The 23216-nt window shown below is 34.0% G+C and overlaps 1 protein-coding gene across 10 annotated transcripts in view; it reads left to right on the plus strand.

Moving 5' to 3' along the window:
* LOC132697015 (muscleblind-like protein 2a) overlaps window positions 1-23216 on the plus strand; it is a 471687-nt gene that overhangs the window by 74794 nt on the left and 373677 nt on the right. For 2 of the 10 annotated variants that reach the window (XM_060662248.1, XM_060662250.1), the window contains exon 1: window positions 15508-16080. The exons of 6 other annotated variants lie outside the window; for them this stretch is intronic. The gene's annotated coding sequence lies outside the window, so the exon portion shown is untranslated. Of the gene's footprint in view, window positions 1-15507; window positions 16081-23216 lie in introns of those variants that run through there. 2 more of the 10 variants (XM_060662252.1, XM_060662249.1) reach the window with 2 other exon arrangements.

Genomic DNA, 23216 nt, shown 5'->3' on the forward strand with positions numbered 1-23216 from the left:
TTGTCTCCAATATCTTCATAAAAAGAATTTTCCTGTACTGACATTTGAGGAAATGTATTACTCCGTGATTCATCGGCTGAAGTTTCGAACTCATGTAAGGTGGCATTAACTAATTAATTAATTGTCAAGAAGTAAAATTTTCCTGTTTTTCCCATTCAGTTCATTATTCCATTCACGTAACGATCTCTGATGTCATCCAAGCTCTACTTATTGTTTTATGCTTTATATGTAAATATTTTTTTAAAAATATCTAGGATTAGCAGATTTTCGTATCAGCAACAATTCGTTTTTTTTTCTCTTTAAGGCATGTTTGCCGCCACTAGAACTGTAATCTTTTCTTTAGATAATTTGCCTCCAGCACAATGTTCGCCAACAAATTTCAGTGTTGGATTGGGTGTCATTTTGTAAACTAGGCCTATTTCATCCGTTTTAAAAATGTCTTTGTTATCATAATTTTGTTTAACCAATCGTACACAGAATTCATATCCACTCCGCCAAACTCTCCTACAATTTTTGCTCTACTGATAACGTGCCTCTTTTTGAAACGTTCTATCTGACTTCTAGAACCGTTAAATTTTGTTTTTTTAATCTTAGTTCCCGATTGTTTTTTCTTGTAAGACACGACCACTGATAGGAACGTTTTCTGCCTTTTTCTGTGCAAACCACTTCTTGTTGGTAAAATTTTCTTAATTTCTTACATTTAACATTTGATGAAACCTCAAGTCTCTTTTTCCAAATCATTGTAGCGGTAGACTTTGCAACTGTCAACCTGTTTTACCCCACTTTGTAATTTTTTTTTAATAATATCGTATTTGTCCTAAGCTTTACGATTTTGTTTCTCCATTTTATTCTCTAATTTACGATTTACCGAACTCCAATAAAACCTGCGATTTCACGAGCATTACTTATACTAATGATCGCCCCAGTAAATGAAAATGCAAATGCCAGATGTGTGATATATTCGGCGGCATTTTTCACAAAAAATTAAAATTAGCATGGAGGCAAACAAATTAAACGTTCATATTCTTGTTTACACCGATATATGCAAAAATTTTCAGATACGTTTAGCAAGTTGGTTATAAAAGGAAATAAAGTATTTGGGATTCCAAAAAATAGGTTCACTGTAACCGGAAGTGCACTATTAGCGGGATCGTTACAGCCTGTAAAAGAAATTGGGCTATTGTGTAGTTGGCTTCACCGGCCTAAACAAAAGCTACAAAAAGTGCAACATTAATTAGTAAAAAGGCTAGATCGTAAATTAATCTCATCATGTAAAACCAATGAGAGGTTGTTATCCGTTGTTGCCAGCCCTAGAAGTTGGAAGTTCTTCTAATAACAGTACATTGTATAAAAATCTAAATAAGAATACTGGTTTTCCCGAATAACTATTGATTTAAAAATCAGGTATTGAATTTCAAGAAAAATTGGCGCACACGTCCATCACAGTTTTTACTTGCGCATTTTTTGCAGTGAATAGGTGCAGTAAAAGGGTGGGTCAAAAAAGTAGATGTCGATAGCAAATTCCTTTTTTTTTTAATGGGGCACCGTTTTTTAAATGCGTTTTCGAATCGGCAGGGGGGGGGTGGGTGGCGGAGGGGTCAAAATTTCAAAATTATGTTGTATACTCATCGATTACTTTTAATGAGCAATAGTTTATTATGCAACAAGTGCGGTAAACGGCATTTGGCTCACGAGTTTATTGGGCACGAGCGGAGCGAGTGTTTAATAAACGAGTGACTTAAAAAAGTTTACCGAACGTGTTGTCTCGACAAACGTCAAAATTCAAGGCGTGGGAAATATCTCCGAAAACATCCGATTGTTCCCAAACCCGTGCGGTAAAAGGGAACACCACAAATAATCGAATATTCAAATGATCGAAATTCCGGAACGACGTTTAGTCTCGGTAAGTTTCGCCTCACGAGGGATCTCGATGTAGCAGACGGTCAACGGTCAACTGGTAGCAATTTGACAGTCGATACTAGATGATAGGTATAATCCGAATACGAATTAGGAAAACGGCGCTTGTTTTAAAGATAAAGGACGTACATCGGTTGCTAAATCCGCAACAGGACACATGAATTCCTATGCATCCGGCCAGTTATTGTTTCCAAAAAAATATAGGTCAATTTTATCGAAGGGTGTTGCAACCCGGATTCAAAAGAATATTTTTTATTAATCCGTGAGTATCTTTTGAATATTTTGTTGTCATTATCCCCCCCTATTTATTACAGCCACCGGCTAAGGTAAAAGTTAACGTCTATCAAATCAAATTTATAAAAATTTTATGAATGACAATGTCCACAACAAAATTTATTTTTTAGCAAAATAGAGGGTTTACAGCTGATGATGGGAATAAAACTGATTATAAGCCGACTGAATTCACTGTGCAATTTGTTCTAGCCAGTTGCAAGTGAGCCTTGGGATAACACACATTTATGGTATTTCCGCCATAATTTTTTTCCATCCACATTTCCTCGTATTTGACATACAATCCACAGTGCCTTGTCCAATTTTTTTTTTATTTTTAGGACAAAGGTAACGTCTACCTTTATACACTTTATTAGGAGTTACCAGTATTTTTTTTTCATAAACGTAAAATATATTTATTTAAGACTTCAAAAATTACCTATTGCCACTTTGATATATATATATATATATATATATATATATATATATATATATATATATATATATATATATATATATATATATATATATATATATATATATATATATATATATATATATATATATATATATATATATATATATATATATATATATATATATATATATATATATATATGATGACACTATATTCCGGGATATCATCCGTTCGCTCGTTGAACTCCGACTGGAATCCTGCAAATCCTGCATCCGACTGGAATCCTGCAGACGAACACTTCGAGTGTTCGAAGTGTTTTCGGAGCGCGAGCATTGAAGATGCCAAGTGAGATTTTGGCGAAACGTCTGCAGGACTCCAGTCGGATGCAGGATTTGCAGGATTCCAGTCGGAGTTCAACGAGCGAACGGATGATATCCCGGAATATAGTGTCATCATATATATATATATATATATATATATATATATATATATATATATATATATATATATATATATATATATATATATATATATATATATATATATATATATATATATATATATATATATATATATATATATATATATATATATATATATATATTCTCACGTATTGATTCACGGATGGAAAAATGTGATGACACTATATTCCGGGATATCATCCGTTCGCTCGTTGAACTCCGACTGGAATCCTGCATCCGACTGGAATCCTGCAAATCTTGCATCCGACTGGAATCCTGCAGACGTTTCGCCAAAATCTCACTTGGCATCTTCAATGCTCGCGCTCCGAAAACACTTCGAACACTCGAAGTGTTTTCGGAGCGCGAGCATTGAAGATGCCAAGTGAGATTTTGGCGAAACGTCTGCAGGATTCCAGTCGGATGCAAGATTTGCAGGATTCCAGTCGGATGCAGGATTCCAGTCGGAGTTCAACGAGCGAACGGATGATATCCCGGAATATAGTGTCATCATATATATATATATATATATATATATATATATATATATATATATATATATATATATATATATATATATGATGACACTATATTCCGGGATATCATCCGTTCGCTCGAGCGAACGGATGATATCCCGGAATATAGTGTCATCACATTTTTCCATCCGTGAATCAATACGTGAGAATATATATATATATATATATATATATATATATATATATATATATATATATATATATATATATATATATATATATATATATATACACGACCTTGCGACAAAAGTGGGTCATGCCAAGCTTTTTTGCCAAACTGTATAACCAAACTAATATCTAGGTCAATCACTTGCTCCCAGAACTCTAGTCAGTTCTACAGGTACATTCGATTGCCTCCACCTCTGCTTGGAGGTACATACTGAGTTGAAGGCATCTTCGGCATTTCTAAAATTACGTTAACATAATTGAAATTTATTAATACTTATATAGTTTCAGTCGTACAGTGTAATGTATACATTTCTACAAATATTTTTATTACTAATAACTTCTTTACCTTGTCGCAAGTCTATTGCATATATTCTTTTGGTCTCCTTTTCTACACATGCTTGCAACTCCTGTCTTGTATTTGGTCCTTTAAGTGTTCATGATTATGCTGTCCCTTCCTTAAGATGAATACACCGTTCTCCTCAACTTTTCCTGATGCTTGATATTTTGTTTCTGTGCTCCTGGGATATCTTTTTGCAATAGCTCGAATATACATATATTTATTAACCTTTAATCCTATAAATTGAATAATGTTATAAAATACGACGTTTCTGCACTACACATGCAAAATGCCTTTTTTGTGAGCTACTATAAAATATTAACTCAATTTTACCGTGTCCCGTTACACCTTCTGCATGAATAATACATAAAGTCGTCGTGAAAAACTATTTGTTAAGGGGTTATGTTCCTGTTCTGCATTACCCTATGAATTTACTACCCACAATTAACTGAATTCCTGTTTAACAAAAGTAATAACATGTTAACTTAGTAAGATAAATCATTTAAAACAAGTTTCAAACTTGATATCCCTGTAAAAATCGCTGGTTCTAACCTAAACATTCTGTCACTCGATCATCTATATGTCACGACTCAGCTGTTAGTGGATCGGCCCCCCGTTCGGGTTTTTCGATCATTTGAACATTCGTTCATTTGCTACCATCTCCGTGTTTTTTATTTTAAATGTAAATATTTGTAATTTTTTCTGGTTCTTTTATATAATTTTTTTCTTCAATAATGTTCATGCTCGTATTTATCTGGATATCGTATGATTTTCGACAATAACTTTTTTGACCCATTTTGCCGCAATATTCGAACGTTTTTCGCCGTTACAAATGTTTATTGTTAATTATTATGGGATTTCATTGTACTGTTATTACCAGTTGTAATGCGTGTTGTCTCTGGATGTCAATCATTAATTTAATAAAATCCGATAATGCGGTTTTGCAAAACAAACAAAAACGAATTTAATTATTGCATGTACAAGGCCTGAAGCTATTTAATTCGGTGGCAAATGGCAAAATGAAAGTAAAAATCGTATTATATTACTTTCGGCCTGTCAATTTAACGTTTGATGCATCTATTGTTTGTTTATGCTATCAAATCGATCGAACGAGCCGTAATACAGGACGTACGAGTAATCCTTCAATTTTGGATGGTTCTTTTCCTTTGTCGTTCGATTTCAATGCGTATGTTAAGAAATTTTAAGAAGTTTAACGAAGTTAAATGGTCTATAACGGTGTAATTGGTAGTATACCATTTATGGAGCTTTTTAATTTTATATGGCGAAATATTTATTTATTTATTTATTGTTTGTTAAAGTATTTCCTAATAATATATTATTGGATATTTCATGTACACAAGGTGTCATTTACTAAATGTTATTTTGTAAAACGTTTCTATTATTGCTTCTTCCAAGTTTTATTTTTTTTTATTTTTTTTACTTAATCTCCTGAATAATAACAATTTGCGAACCAAAACTGGTATCTAGTGGTTTTTGGACGTCATAAAGAGATTTCTTTTTTTACCACTCCAACCGTACAGGGTGTGTCAGCGATAGATAGTTTTAAAAGTTATGAGAAAGAAGTAAATACAAAATTTGTAAAAATTGTCGGGATACACAATTTAAAATTATTTTAAAATTTACACCCTGGCTCCAAAGACGACGAATAAAACATATGTTTTTTTTATAATTCGCTTTGAGATTCTTCAGCTTTTTTATTCAGTACAACACATACCTAAATCTGATGGTTCTTTCAATATTTTAATTTTTCTAATAATATACTAGTTTTCACATTTGCAAAAAAAAAATACAATGGATAAATCAGTCATATTTGATACTAGCTTTATTCGAAGATAACGTAAAAAATATATGCAACGCTATTTGAACTAGAGGCACCCCACCTCTACTGATTGAAAATTCTCGATCTTTCCGATGGTAATGCGAAGGAGCTCCATTTTTCTGAAACCGTATTTGTTGGATCTCAATGTTATCAACTTCTTGAAGAAGTTGAGGTAAATCATTCTGCAAATACTTTATTTTTATTTATATTTTATAGTTTTTATGGACCAATTGCTTTTAAAGTGTTTTATTCCACACCACAAATTATGTTAGAAAAAAAAGTTGGACCGACCTTTATTGCTTCGTATATAATGGAACAGAACTTTTCCCTTTGTTCAAAATCACGGTCTAGAAGTTCTTGTTCCATATGATTCACATAAACTAACTAATTGACGGCTGCTGACCTGGGGATTATCGTGAACTTGAAATAAATTTTCGAATTCTTTTTCCTCATTGATAGCCTTCCAGTTTACCACTTTCTGTTTTTCATATTCAATACTACCACTAGCATCAAATCGTTCCACTAAACACTGAAGAGATTGTCTAATTGGTACACGTCTATTAGGGTACTTTGTCTCGAAATGTCTTTAGTTCCAACACAGTATTTTTTTCCGCCTGTAAATGATCCAAATATATTCGTTTATTTTGACCATCGGGTAGCATCTAATTCAAATATTTTGTCATTTTTATCCTTATTAGAATTGTGTTACTTTTTTAAAATACATATATCGATTATTTCAAACGGAGCGAGTTCCATACGCGTGCACGTATATGATTTTTAAAACAAACGAACGCTTCAATCACATCCTTAGGTTTATGTATATAGAAAACATTCTGTACCACAGCCGACAACAAAACAAAGTGAGCACTTAACAAAACTATGTTTCTAGCCCGAATGAAACTATCCTAGTTCGATAACTTTCTTAACAAATCCCTAATTTGTTTAAAGGCACTCTCGGTGCAACAATTAATTCCGACGAGACTCAATTCTATTTCACAACACTCGTTAATTTATTCAGAAATTCGTTGTATTCGTAATAGATTTGGAAAGTGGTGACTTCTGTTAAAAGAATTTTTTTCACATAAAAGTGAAGTGAAATTCATAATCGCCTTCTTTTGAAAGTGATAAAAGACATGTAGATAGCGAATGCTACAGATAAGAGCAAATTAAGAACAAATTTAAATTTCTTATGTCTCATAAATCTCCAGGACGATGCATTTTAGACTACGTCACATGTTTCATAGTGTTTACCTTAAAGATTCTTGAGAAATCACGATGTGAAATAGGGCATAGTTATTAAATAGCACTCTGTATATTGTCAGTATTTCAAATACTGTCATTAAATGATACTGACTTACCCATAATGTTCTCTCGATACAATTTCTCGAAAACTTTTTGAATTTCCATTTATCATCGTCTAATTCTCGAAAGCTTTTTATCGAAGTTTGTCAAAGACAATTAGAGGACAGTTTATTTTTCGGGAGCAACGGGATCTCGAGAGATCTCGCGAAGGCTCATTTTAATCACATTTCTACCGATGAAAAAGCCTCCGAGCGCCCGACTTCAAACGATCGAGATTTGGATATTTAGACGTCGCTGGATACCAGATATCAAGTCAAGCAAATTTAATATAACCACACGGTTTTGTTTCACCCCGGGGCGAGCATTCCTCGAAACATTTCCCGAAATACGTCGGTTTCGGCCCAATCCATCATATTTATGTCCCGTTCCCTTTTTTGTCCGTGACGGAAGTTTATACTCGCGGGCGGCATTCTGGATTTATTTGCACTTTTTTCTAAAGCAAAAAGATGTAAAAAAGCTTTTAATTTTTGTTTATAATTGTTCATCGTTATAGGGAATGGGCCTCAAATTGTTTTTTTTTTAATTTAAAGCGGTATTGCGGATATGCGGAAATATAACATATAATTACAAAAAATATACCTCATTCTAAGTATAAATAATATTTTGCTTTACGTTTGGCGGCCGTCGGTTATTAGTGCTCGTTACAGCTTTCTTTTGCTTTGCTTGCCGGCTGATGCAAATATTGATTTAATGTCGACTTTTTATTTGGAACGTTAAAAGTGTACTTATAAAGTAATAGTCGGTTTTAAATCACTTAAAAATCCTAAGCAGTACGACAATTTGGAAGCAACTGTTTGGATAATGTTTTATGATTTTGTGTAGACTGTTTAATTGCAGGTTTCGTTGAAATGGTAAAAAAGCTTTTAATTTGTGTAATGATGTATTTATGTTCAGTGGTGGATTCTGCTTTTAAAATGCTTTAATTTTTTTCTACAAACGCTATTGAAAGTTCGTCGTTTATTACCTACTTAAATTAATTAAAATTATTCACATATATATATATATATATATATATATATATATATATATATATATATATATATATATATATATATATATATATATTATTTGCAATATGGATATACGATTGTTCTGCTTTTTCTATATGTTTAACAGAATTTGCTCAACTTTGTAGAGGGATCTTAAAAACTTCGGTTTCTATAAGTTTAAGGACATTGCAGTTAACACGGGGAAAAACAGTGTTATGACGAATGGCAAATTTCAGTTGGTGAAAAATATGTTCAATGGGATTAAATATACAGTGGTAAGGTGGAAGGAAGCCTTAAAATTGTATGCCCCAGATTTTTTGCATAATTATCACAGACGTATTCCTTTTGTAGGTTCAAGCTTTGTAGAACCTCAATTAATTGCTTTTTGGTATAATCTTCATGAAAATAAATGGCGTTATTATACATGTAGTTTTGGATTCTTGCTTTTGTGTCACATGAGGAAGAGGTTTTAGTCAATTGTCTGTGATCAATGACGCCATTAGGAGTAATGTTTGGAACTAGTTTGTTTTTAAACCAACTTTCAAATAAATCAGCGGTGGTGTCTTCATGGTAATTCAGAGAAGAATCTTTAATATTTTTCGCAGACAGAGAAAGTCCATTTGGAATCCAACCATCTTTAAAGCCAGCATGCAAAATAGTTATTCTTTTACTTCTTTTTGATGGCGCGTTTGTTTTACACTTATCAGTTGAGTCAACCCAACCCTTTTCCAGGGTATCATAAGTGTCGAACCAGGTTTCATCCAAGTAAATAATTGGCCTCTGTTGTTCTCTGTAATTCCTAATTTTTTCTAGATATTCCAGTCGCCATTTCCGAATTCTAAAAGATTCCATTAAAACTTGCCTTTTGTCAATTTTTTTAAATCTAAAACCCATGTGTTGAATACACTTCCATAAGGTAGTTCTGCCACATTTAACACCGGTTTCATCTTTTTCAAGCCTCCTAATTAAGATATCTAATGTAGGCACGCTTTGTTCCTCGTATAACTGGTAAATTTGACGCCGTATTATATGTTGATCACTTTCATCTACACTCGAGACAATGTCAGCATCGCTACTTTTTTTCCTCGCTGAAATGGGATTATTCACAATTTTCCATGCAGTTGATGTTGGAATTTTCGTCAATATGGCCGTTTCTTATAAAGATGCTTGCTTGCTGACACCAAGTTCAATAAGAGTCAAATAAACTTTGTTTATAACTTCCTTAGTCTCAATATAATAATGTTTTCTACATTTGGGCGGGAGCATCTCCTGAGATACACTAGACTTGCACATATTTTGCATAATTCGCAAACGATTCAACACACATTGTATTACACACGAAATAAGAATGATTACTAATAAACTTAAACTAAGTAGTATACCAAACCAAAGAATATTAAGCACAGGTAAGTATAAAGTTATTTTCTATTACGGACCACAATTTTACCTGAATTTAAATTCCGAAACTTTAGGTAATAATCTTGTTGTATGTTAATGACCACCCTTAGATAATCCCATTCAAAAGCAATTGGTCACTTTTTTATATCTATGAACAAACCATAACTAGCAAGTTAAGTTCAAAAGCTCACAGTTTCGTAGCAACAGCAGCTCATTGGCGCGAAGTGAGCAATGATTCTTTTCGGTTAAGACAACAATATCATATTGGTTTGAACTGATTGCAGTTTCCATTTGAAGGAAGAAAATTTATCCCAACTTGTTCAAGGATGCTTAATTTCGAATTATTCACACTGAAACACATTTAGTCACATAGACTTACGCTTTACCGGCATGTCCTTCTTAAGAGGTCTATTCGTTTCGAATGTTGCCTGGTAGCATGTCCATTCTGATCCTTTTGATTGCTGCTCTAAAGAGTGACAGAGATACATTTTTTCAAGTTGTGGAGCCATGGGATTTTTCTCCATCCCTTCTTCCTGTCAGATTACCCTGCAAGATAAGCTGCTGCAGGCTGTATCGTTTTTCGGGAATTTCAGTTTTAGTTTCTTTAAGTCATTTTTATTATATTTACTTATTTATTGTAATATCAACCCAGGAAATCCGCAATGTACGGCTATAATATCATACATAGAAAGCCTTGACATCTTTGTCAATGTCCAGGATTCGACTTCGGAAAGGAGAGCCGTGAACACGCATCTTAGGGTTAGGTTTTTAAGACTTGTCATTAATATTCGAAGACAAACATAGCTTGAGACTCGAGGTATTGGATGTTGATTACCTGATAGTTGTCCAAGGGCTTGCATTGAAGTCGCACTCTTTACTGCATTCTGCGATAGGTATAATCAGCATCTATAGACCGCAAAAACGATAGTATTGTCTGGCTCTGAAATAAAATCTGAGCTGCGAAGAGTGCCAATCTTGTGCCTAATACGTTTCAAAATGCAACCGGATTATATGGTCCTCGCATTTTTTGTAGATTCTCTTGTGTGTCACTTTAAGAAAGGTTTTGATGGGGTAGGTGGGTCATAGGGCTGATATATATAATCTTTGCACTTTCTAGCATTTGGTTTTTTAGTGGTAAAGGTAAGATGCTTCGTAGGATTTTTCCTGAGTTGCTAAACATTTAATTGTTTTTCTTCATTACTTTCGGGAAGTGTAGGTAGGAATTGTCGGGACCCTCTTTTCCGTTCTTTTTAATACATTTAATGTAGAATCGAGGTATAGAAGAGTGTTTTCACTCAACTAGATACAAACAAAAAATCCAAAATGGGTCGTTAAAAAATTTAACTCCGCCATAAACAGAAGTTCAGCTTTGGCAGATATTTACATCCTCTTTGAAAAAAAAACGGAGGGAACTTCAGCGATTGCCTCGCTTTATGTGACAACACACAACGGGTCAGTCGTGGGAGTTTCAATGCAGTCGGTCAATACGGTTGGCAGTGGTGGACGGTCAGTTATAGCCGCGGGCCACAGCCGGTTTATGAAATTTTAAACGCGGAGGGTGAAAAGTTCCTGGAAAATAGCTTGAGGAAATTATGAACGAATCGATAGAATATTGCATGCGAACAAAGGGGATTAATGGCCTGAAATCTAAACAGAGACGCGATTAAGCGGAACGGAGAAAAATATTTCTTATTGATATAGCTTACAAGAAAATTGAAAAATTGCTATGTGTAAGGAATTTTATCACAAAACAATAAATGTAAAAAGACAAACTGAGAGAGGTGTAAATTAACAACATAAATGCATAGCACAATTAAAACAAAAAAATATGTATAAAATAAAAAGTTCTACGACGGCTACGACAGTCTGGATTTCAATCTTAAATATATTAAACTGCTGAAGAATCTACAGCGCAAATTTGTAAATACTATAAATTGTGAGTTAATAGATAAAGAATTTTTTTAGTTGTAGTGAAAACCTCCATTTTCATTGTATGTAGTTTTGATTAGTTTCACTCAACAAGCACACATTAGCTGGATATTATTCAAACTCTATCTCTCCAATTATCAGATGTAGCTGTACTTATAACAGAGTTGAAAACGAGATTCGGGATCTGGACTTATTTGCTTTAAGCTTTTGAAGCATTTACGCGACACCTAAGACGGTATACCATTAATGTAAATGACAATAAAAAACTGTAGTTTATTTTTTAAGTGGGTTTTGCTTGTAAGGAATAATTTGAACTAATCGAATTACTATTGATCTTTTTGTCATATTTTGTGCTTTCCTTTAATTGGACAAAGTATAGGAGTTGTTTGTGAATAAATAAATTGGTCCCTCGTAGAGTGTTCTGATAGTTATTGTAGAGCATATAAAGAATGCTGATGCCAGATAGTTAACAAAAGATTCGAACAATTTAGAAAATCTGCCCTGTCTACAGCTTCTCGGACTTATTTACATTTTATTAATTTATTGGTTAGTTAAAATTTAAATTATTTATAAATTAAAATTTACCCAAAAGGCATTTACTTCAAGAATTAATTTATATATGTAATGTTTTTAGGATATAATTTTTGCTTCAAAATACAATAATGCCAGAATTAAACAACCTGCCCGACAACTTGCGGGAGAACATTAATTTCAGCAAGATAGCGCTCCCTATTATTGTGGCCATCAAGTGATAAATTTTTGAAGAGTAAATTTCCAAAATATAATTAGTAAAAATGGTGACATTGCGTGGCCACCGCGAAGTCCCGATTTTACACCCACGGACTTTTTTTTGTGGGGCACTTTAAAGGATTTTGTGTATAAATTGCTAAATAACTATACAGTTGATGACTTTAAGGAAAAGATTAGACAAAAGATTCTTGCATTAAATAATAGTGATGCGGTTAGAAATGCGGTCTCCAGTTTTTTTTTAGTTATTCGTTTCTGTTTTTTTTGTTTTATAGATTTATTTATTCACATTTGTTATCTTCTTTTAATTAGCCTATAAACTTTAATTATTTATTTTTATTAGGTATTTTCAATCAAGCTAGATAATTAACTATTAAATATTTCTGTATATATGAATTCTGAAGTTTTGTTAAATGTGTTGAAGTGTGTGTTATTGAGTCGATTTTTTTCAAAACTTCCACGTATTAATGGACACTTTGTATTGTTAGCAAAGTTTTTATTCGTATATCTGGAGTATTATATCTTTAAAAGAAGTAGTATCATGTCTTTGTTATTTAAAAAATACCTAACACTGCCGACAAGTGACTTAATATGGGAAAATTCTTGTTGAATTTAATTGAATGCGGGTGTTATCTTAAGCTTCGAATATCTCAAAAAGTAAGTAAAATTTAAATATAAGGTAAATTACAAACTTACCTTATTTTTTGTTCTACAAGTAATATCTGAATAAAAATATAGTGTGTTCTATTTGGAAATCTTGAAATTTTGTTAATTGAATTCGCCAAAACGGCGTCACCTATTTGGGAGACCCTGTGTAAATTGAGTGGCAAATTGGTTGAGTAGTGGCATCATCTCCTTAGTCTGTGGTTAAATTTTGGTTGCAATACCTGGATCAGTAGCGTCACAACGCAAATTTATATGGGGCAATCAAAATATGCAAAAAACACATAACCTCAATTTTTACCGAAACTATGCAAAATTCGAATAGTTCTTAAGAAAGTGACCTTATTTTAACCAAGGAGTTGATGTCGGTGGGCACACTTTTTAGACACCCTGTTTCAACAAAATTATCATATTTTAAATCTTCAGAAGAGTGCAATAAACTTTTGTAAGAAACTTTTTTTCGTATCTCCTATGGGTTTCCAGATCGTATAGTACCGGGCGTTCAATTTATCTTTAATATTTTAATTGGGTGTAACTTTTTTGTTTTTAGAGATATCAAGATAAACAAATAACAAAATGTAGGGTTAGTAGCCAATTTTTTTTCCAAGTGACGTATAAAACAAAACACTATCAATATTATGGCATATAAGCCTACAACATATTTTTTTAAATGGAACACTCTGTAGATTATACATATTTTTAATAGAATATCTTATTCCGATAACAATGATGTAACACACTTTATATTTTAGCCCACTCGTTTTTGACAAATCGACAAAAATAGGAAGTTTGTATATAATTGCCCTGACTGACAAATAAAAATATGTTTATTTGACATTATTGCCCAAGTCATTATTGTTAAAATGGTTTTTCGCGAATTTACCATCCGTGAAAGGAGTGATATGCCTTAAGTATACTTTCTGAATAATAAGTGCAACCGCAACTCGTCGTCAGTATAGACTTTATTCAGAGCACTGAGCTCCTTCAAAACAGATATTTCCAAGGGGGTTAAAGAAATTTGCAGAAAACGGTAACGTATTAAATGCTAAAAAGGTATGCCGGAATCATAATGTTTTAAATGAATAAAATAAGGCAAACATATTAGGATTCAGCGAAGAACATCCAGTTTTCTCTATTGCTGGAGTATATGAAGAGACATGTATTTCTCCGGGATCAATTATCTCAGTTTTGAAAGAATATTTAAATTTCTTAAAACTCAAAAAGTAAGTGCCGAACAATGTTAAAGTAGGATGCAGTTTTGTTTGCGATTTTGAAAAAAACGTAATGAGAATAATAATTTTTTTAAAAACATTTTATGGATTGATGAAAGTTCTTTCACTACAAGAAAGAGTTGTAATAGACAAAATAGGCGATAGTCGTCTTTAAATAATCCTAGACAAATACCTCTTAAATATCAAGGCAAAAACGTGGAATATCCCAGGGGTTGGATAGGGAACGGCTTAACAATAGATTGGCCAGCCAACAGCCCCGACTTAACTTTAATGGATTTTTTCTTTAGGGGACACATAAAAAAACACGTGCACAGAACTCAGTATAATAATGTCGTGGAACTTCGGCAAAGGATTTCAGAGGCAATCAATCAAAGAATTGTTTATTTGAGTGTGTCTTGTTATTTTTAGTGTTTTTGTTCTACTTTAATTTATAAGTAATTATTGTTGGTTGTTGCAATCAGTCACGGCGCTCTTTGAAATTATATAAAATTTTGTCAAAAACGAATGGACATTATTATAATAAACACCTATATAATAAACAGGGTGTTCCATTTCAAAAAATATAATGTAGGCTTATGTCAGAAAATTGATAGTGTTTTGTATTACACGTCACTTGGAAATAAGTTAACTACTGACCTTACATTTTGTTTTTTTTTGTTTAGCTTGATGTCTCTAAAAACGAAAAGTTACAGCCAATTAAAATGTTATCAAGATGAATTGAACGCTTGGTACAATATAATGTTTTAAAATTATTTTTGTCAATTGACACAAAAAAAAATTGAGCCGTCAATTCCAGTACGCTAGTTGTATCCAAGTTCTCATTGGTATGAGTTGTACGTTTTTCTTATTTTTTTCTGATTTGACCTTTCTAATAAATTTCCACGTTTCTGAGTAGCTTGTCAAATAGCCTATTGTGAAACCACCCTTATTTTTATCATCGAAGGGAAAAAAAAGAAATAGTAAAACGGGATCGAATCGGTGACAGTCGCGTCGGCGGGGGGAAACCCAAGAGTTGCGTGTCCGCACGGAGAGGCGGCCGCCGTCGCCGCCGCCGTCTCGATGGCGGCATCGTCAGCGGCGGCCGCGACTCCTCGCCGCCTGGGCTTACATAATTAGTCGGGGTCGCGGCGGCGTCGGTTCGGGGGGGTAGTCGGCGTCGTCGTTGCGCAACTCAACCCGCCGCCGCCTCCGCCGCCGCTCGCCCCACCTCGTCGCGCCGCCGGACGTTCCCGCGATACGGCGACCTGCGCCCTCGCGTATAGTCGACGCGTCGCGCCTCAACGCCACGACCGGCAGTCCCTTGCTATCGCCTGACCGCTTAGCTTGCCTGCCGAAGCTTTCTCAGAAACGTTGTGTCTGTTTCGAGGCGCGCACACATTCAAAAAAAAAAACGAAGCCCACCGACCACCACTTTAAAATAATATAAATCGACTCTCTTTCTCTGTATCGACTCGCCGCTCTCTCTGTCACTTTGAAACGCGGGTTGGATATTTTGTCCGATTTTCAAATAAAATACGCTCGCGTGGGTGGCCGGCCGCAACCCGCGTTATATTTCGACCATCTGCCTGGAAAATTGCCCGCAGTCGAGAGAACAACATCGGAAAGGAAAACAACGTGCGGTGCGTAGCCAATTTCCTTTTCTTTTCGTTTTGTTTTCCTCCCCCGTTTGCGACCTTCGGTCGGATGTCCGCGGGTTAGTTTTCGGACGACGAACCACCACCAATCATCACTATTTTGGATTTTTTAACGAGCCGCCACCGCGACACCGCCGGCAAAGTTGAGGATCATCTGCGTGCGTTTCGCCGGAACTTGCAATGTGAGTGTTGATCGCAGTTTGATGATCTAGTCTAGCATGTGGCCCTACTACACCCGGCGAACCCGGCGAAAACAGAATATTTTAAGATTTATTTCTAGACGAATTCAGCAATCAAGGTTCCGATAAAAAATTTGCAAAATAAATGTAATTTTATCTGTACGACATAATATAAACCAATAACGTTTTACTTCATTGTGTGATGCGACGCGATCCTGTTGTCAATCCATCACATCGTCCAAAATTCGTTCCAATAAAATGAATGGTTTCGAATTGTAGCCCATATCCATTCACTACGCATGTTTACACATTTTGCAATATATCATAGTGCAAAAAAGAAATTCTGATCTTGCCTCTGTGAAATTGTTTAGAGTGTTTTGTGAATCGTCTTAAAACGTGGGTTGGGAATCAAAAAAATTAACTTCCCCTCAGCAATCGCTTAGTTGCCAAATATGGTGCAGTTCTACTATCCACTTCCGCAAAAAGAAAATAGCAACACGGCAGTGCTCTTCCATTAACAGAATTGTAGCAATACCAAATTTCTCTAAATGAAAAATTAAATTAATTTTAAAATATAGTTCGAAAAAGATAACTACCGTTGCTCAAAAAGAAAATTGTGAAGTTGCCTCTCTGGTTTTGAAGCAGTTTAGAGTGCTGAATTTTTATATCTCCATACCAAAGATTCAAAATTACAGTTCGGCAAAAAATATTGTTTACGAATTAAAATATTAACGAATTTACTTTTCTTTAACAAATCGTTCTCTCAGTTGGCAAAAATGATGTAATTCCACTGGCTTCCTCCACAAAAAATAGTATAAACTTTTATCAACAATTGTTTACAATTGCAGCAATATACGATTTCTCTAAAATGTCCAGAAAAAGAATTATATTTCGAGAATTAATTTTAAAATATATGACGTGGAAGTTGATTAGCGTTGCTCCGAAGAATAATTGTGATCTTGTTTCTCTGGTTTGGGGTGATTTTTTAATTTTTGCATCTCCGTATCAACGGCAAAAATGTCAAAATTACAGTGTTTGTAAAAACACGGATTACGAATTAGAAAATTAGCGAAATGTGTCCACAATTATTTGAAATAATGACAAAATCCGATTGCGTTTGGGTTTTGCAAGGGTGGGATAAAAAAATGATCACTGTCACTCATAAATATAGGGAAAAAAATGTGATATTTTCGCTCTAGTTGTGAATTCATTTAGAGTGCTCATCTGCATCAATTTCAAAGAAATTACAATTACAATTTGTTTAAACACGGATCATGAAGTAAATTAACCAAACCAAATTGCCGAAAATGGTGCAGTACTCCACAAAAAAAGTATTTTAAAGCAGTGTTTTATTAAGAATTATTAAAATTGTAACAATATTCAATTGCGACACAATTTTACACTAAAATTTTTAGAAACGGTATCAGATTTTCAGAAGAAATTTTAAATGGAATATGTGTCGTAAAAGACTCTCCACCCGATCGTGGCTCAGAAAAAAATTGTGGTCTTGTCTCTCTGGTTTTGAAACCGCTCTTTAAATGTTTGTAGTATATCTGCTTCAACGCCAAAACATCTATAAATACTCGTTCAGAATTTAAAAAACTGACTAAATTTACTTCAACTCATTAAATTATTCTATTAATTAAAAATAAACAAACTTACTTTTGTCAATAGATTCCTGTAAATTTGATCCGTTCCTATCGATTGTGTGCAAACTAAGGATAACATAACATTTTTATGAAAAATTACTTGCATACGGTATAATAAGATTCAAATTTCAACGTCAACCTTTGCCGTCTGAATATATTTGTATCTGTATGATTTTTTGGATTTGGATCCTTCGCATGTGATTTGAAAAAGTGTAAGGCTTAACCTCGGGCTTTAAATAAATTACAAAGCAGAAACTTTATTCGAAATTTAATCACTATCACTATACGCCGTCTAAACATATTTATTTATGAGAATTTTGTCTACCATAATTATATTATGCGCTCGATTACCCACGTTTTAGCAAATGCCGGCATAAACGCTGCTTTTTACTTTAATAAAGTTTTCCGTTTGTAGCATTTGTTAAGAAGAAAAAATGTTTTATACGTAACATGAAGCAATTTGATATTGTGGTTAACTATTGCAGTCTATACCCATTTGATACCAAAACTATTTCACTGCTCGTGGTTAGTTTTATCAAAAACCGACCGTATTTATTTGCTTTCTACGTGCCGGGTTTTGAGTCACCGCAATCCTTTTATAGTTTAAACGTTCTCTATTCTGTTCTTATATCCGTGTTTTAGATATTGTTTACTCAATGCCTGCGATGTCGCGATGTTTACGATATTTACATTTGTCGACAAACCGGGCGCGGAGGTAGAAATGTGTTTCTCTCGTGAAGTGGTTTCAGAAGTTTTGCGGTATTAAATTTTAAAAATCGAATTATGCCGTGGTGTTTTGGAATATTTAAGACTAAACGAATGATAAAAATGGTAATGACGGAGTTTGTGATTTTAAATAAAACAATTAGAGAAATTCCAATTTTATTACGAATACAAAAGAAATGTGATTTCGCCCACATTTTGTCGTTTGATTCCGGATTATCAATAATAAGTGTGTTCCCAATATCATCACCTCATTAGACTCCTGCTAGATTTTGAATACATAGTGCCCACGTTTACTACTAATTGGTTCATTTACTAATCTAAACTGTATCCTCATTTGGAACGCACCCCAACCGGTATGACATTTGGAAAATGTGTGACAGTGACAGTAACTTTACTAACTTTTCTAACAAATTTGTTTGTGGTTATATGCATTTTGTCCACTTGCAAAAAATAATAAGTGGTATCTTAGCTGTGATTTTTGTAATTAAGTGGTTAGATAGTTACAAAAATATATAATTTTAAAGCCACAGTAACGTAAAAAGAATTCTTGTTTTTTACCTCTACATTAGATCATTTTCGTCACAACCATCGCTATTCGTTTCTTCACCGATGCATTTTTTAAGACAATTTATGCTTGTTTTTCGAAATATTCTCTGAATCATAATCTTTGAAATTTCATATCAATCTTTAGTATGGATGAATCCAAGGGTACTCAAACGAACTAATTCGTTGGATCAAATTTTTTGTTCTGCTCAAAATGACTAGTTTGTGTTCATTTTGTGTGGGATCCTGCCGGTTGTTTATATTATTCATTAACTAAAACCCGTTCATAAATAGGTATTGTCCACTACTACACCGTTGGTTCTAAAACTGACTGACAGTATTCGAGTCGGAAGATCATATATTTCAGATTTTTTCGACTAATTTCGATCGGGTTGGTGATTATAAAAATGTGATAATGTTATCTCGTTAATGTGCAGTAAATTTAAGGAATGTCGTTAAATCATTTTATTTGATTATACACGGAATTCCCCAAAGTTAAGTTTAACTAAATATACGGGATACGTAGACAAATATTTTTAAGGGCTTCTTACAATTTCCTATATAAAAATCTGGAGTGATAGAAAAGTTATGATAACTTTTTTTTTTCTTAATGGAAGAACCAAAATTAAAATGTGCGTGTAATCACATAGGGCAAGTTGAGTGTGTCATTTGGACCACTTTTTGGAGGGAACGCGTTGATAATAAATATGGTTAGTTTCTAATAAAACTTCCGGCAATTAGGTCGGGGCCCGCATTGTGATATTCCGCGAAATTTGAAACTGAAACGAATACGCGCGGGAACGCGCTGACCGCAAATTTTCGTATCAGCAATTCGTAGCCGACAAACACGCGTAAAGTTTCGAGCTCGGATAACTAGAAATCCAGTACTTGCTTGTTAGGAAACGGTTTGGTCAACGCGTTTACGTTCCACGTGGGTGGGGCACGATGGCCATTACACGGCTTGGAGAGGAAAACGCCAGTGGATGAGTTTTCCCGCAATCTGCTTCTCGGTTGCCTGTTTGTTCGATTTCCCACCCCATATGCGTAGAATCTAGGGCACCACACTGGGATTACGTGATTATGTTATGATAATTGTGCTTATGCGTATGTTTATATAACCGTTTGGACGTAATATTGAATATCGATTAAATTAACTTATCTGTTAATTGCATTGGTGAGACCATAGTTAGTAATTTGATTCAAGCGGTGAATAAGTCATAAGCTTTGAGGAAAATTAGCTTTGTTGGCAACACCGCCCGTTAACATTGCTGTGAGATATGTGTACATATGAAACAACTTTTTTTTAACGAATGCAAGTAATGCAAATATAATTTGCAAAAGTAAATTTTGGTTGTCATTTGGAGCCATAGATATAACGTCTACACGAATATTAGTGAGAGTTTTCAGAAGAAGTTTTTAAAATGCCTCTCTTACAAAGAACATGTTGTGCTTAATCATCTATGATTTAAGTGACTTAACGTATTATAAGCTATTGACGTTAGGGGATGCAGGGGTGCTAATTAATATTTTTTTTGCAATTGGATGGCATGAAAGGTCGTGTAAACTGCTCTGAAATATTAGTAAGGATACCATTGAATATAGCACCTCCCACTTTCGAACTAAACCCTTATTTATGACTACCCTCAGGAACACCGATAATTCTCAAAATTCTCCCCTGATTTTAATACGACTCAAACCTTGATTTGTTCACTAAATCACATGATCACAAGATCGCCTAGAAAATGTCCTTACCATTTGTTTGATTTTTGTAATCTTGGTAGTTTTTTTTTTCTTTTTTAATACTACTATTTTCTCTACGTTTTCTCTATTTATAAAATTGACTTTAGCCGAGGTTTTGTAGTTCATGTGTTTAATGCGCTTTTCTAGTTTAATTTTTTATTTTTATATCTTTTTAAATGTATTTATGATATTTTTCTTAATTTTGTTAATAATGTAACTTTACATTATTACGATCTTTTTTACAAAAGTATTTTCAGTTGATCAAAAGCTGATGCAAATGCGAATTTTATAATGTATTTAGGTAGAATTATTAAATCTTAAAATTAATTTTTATTATACTAGAAAATATATTTTCTTTTCCATAACGACTAGTGAATAAAAATGGTATACAAATTACTATTTATGAATATTCTGCACTCCTCCTGCATCGGTTGTTGAAGAGTGGAACTTGCTGATGTTTCGCCAATTATCCTGTTGGTTTCTTCAGAGTTTAACTCTGTACCTGCTTATATATTGTTTGAGGGAGGTGGATCTAAAGGAGAAGCATGAACATTATCTCGGATGACTGATTCCTATATGGGTGAAAAATAAAGACCTGAGTCACGGTTAAGATTATTTGGTTGCTTATCGATTTCTATAGAAAGGACAACAGTGGAATGCAGATCTTTTAAAATCAAACTTCCTTACGTTTCGCCAATTATCCTATTGACTTCTTGAGAGATTAACTGAAACTGGTGAAAGGGAAAGGCCTGAGTCGCGATCCGAGAATCTATAGAAATCTATAAGCAACCATACAATCTTCATACCTCCACCTTTACCTCCTCCCCCCCTCAAACTATAAATAAGCAGGTACAGAGTAGAATGCGAGGCGGTTTCATTTAAGCTCTGAAGAAGCCAACAGGATGATTGGCGAAACGTCGGCAAGTTGGATTCATCGACAATCGACTGAGGAGATTTGTAATATTTGTAAATAGTATTAGCGTAGCTGAATATAGTTTCTGGTATTCTTGACTTTAAAAATGAACACCACAGATTACGAATCTATAGGAAACACACCCACCCCTACATCAACAAATCAAAATTTTAATATTGTTAATATTACTATTAATTTAATACTAAAATTTTTTCATGTACAGCAGTGCTTAAAGGGTCGCTTCTTATCGAGTTTACATTCGATTCGTTTCACAATGCCCTCGGGACGATCGATTTTGAGTATATGTATTGGTATATATATTTATAATGCAGAAATTATGGGAATTTCGAGTAAATAAACTACTATAGTTAATGTACAAATCAAAATTCAGTCATATAAAATATGCACACTTTTATAAGGAAATATATGCACTATCTGTGGTACTAATTACAGATGATAGAAAATAGTACAAAAGTTTTTTTCTAATAATTTTTGTATATATGGACATACAATGTGTGCCAGATTCTCTTCTCTTTTACGTTCATGTTCTATTGAAAATTCAATGCGTTTATGCGTTTTTTTGTATTACATATTATTGTTAATGTTAATTAAATAAATCATGACCTACTTATTAATTAATTTAAATCCACCTTTATCAAGTGTGATAAAATCTTTCGTGCACATTAGTCAACTGGAAATCTTACTCTTTCCAAAAATCGAAAAATTCAATATGGCCACCAGTACAAAAATGAAAGTTAAGGGGGGGTTGGGATATAATAATAAAGTGTCTGTCTGAACAATGTTACCTTTTGAGCGGAGATTACTGTATAAAGAAACGAAACAGGGACACATTGTATATACGTAGATATGAAAAATATTTGACTTTTGAGCAATTTTCGTTAAAACGGATATTTTATTGAACACACACCTTCCTCGAATTCGCTATCTCGTGTGTCAATAATTATTCAGTACCGAAACGCAGATGTAGACGAGTCAGTCCGAATTCGTCCGATACACAAAAGCAGACGTTACACGCTTCGAATTTTTAACTCCCGTCTCGATATTACATTCAAGGACGGATTCGTCTATGACGCAACGTTTTCAACACGCACTCATCCTGTTTACAGATTCTATTTGGGCTATTAGACACAATGAAAAATTAACAACCGAAAATAGGCGGTGCGAATAATGGATGTTTCACAATCTGTTTATTATGGTTCGGAGGCGGCAGAAGGCGAACGTCTGGGATCGGTCAGGAAAAAAAAGCGCCTGCGGCTGGCAACGCGGCGTCGATCATCCGAGTGGATTTATTTTTCAAACCGACGAATTTTTGCGCCGATTGTATGCATAATCTTATTAAAAATGTTCATGTTGTCGTCGAACCAAATTTTTTGTACGTTAATACAGACGGGATTGGTTGATGTTGAGTTTGTTCAAACCGTTCCTGAAGCGTCCTGCTCATGCCCAAATAAATAAAAGCGTTCCAACCGTAATCGTTATTATTCTCAAACGATTCTATTTGGAATCGTTCTTAGAACGATTTCACAACGGTAAAGTAGATTATCAGC

Source organism: Cylas formicarius, unplaced genomic scaffold (assembly GCF_029955315.1).
Source record: "Cylas formicarius isolate icCylForm1 unplaced genomic scaffold, icCylForm1.1 PGA_scaffold_1__22_contigs__length_36826433, whole genome shotgun sequence".
NCBI lineage: Eukaryota > Metazoa > Arthropoda > Insecta > Coleoptera > Brentidae > Cylas > Cylas formicarius.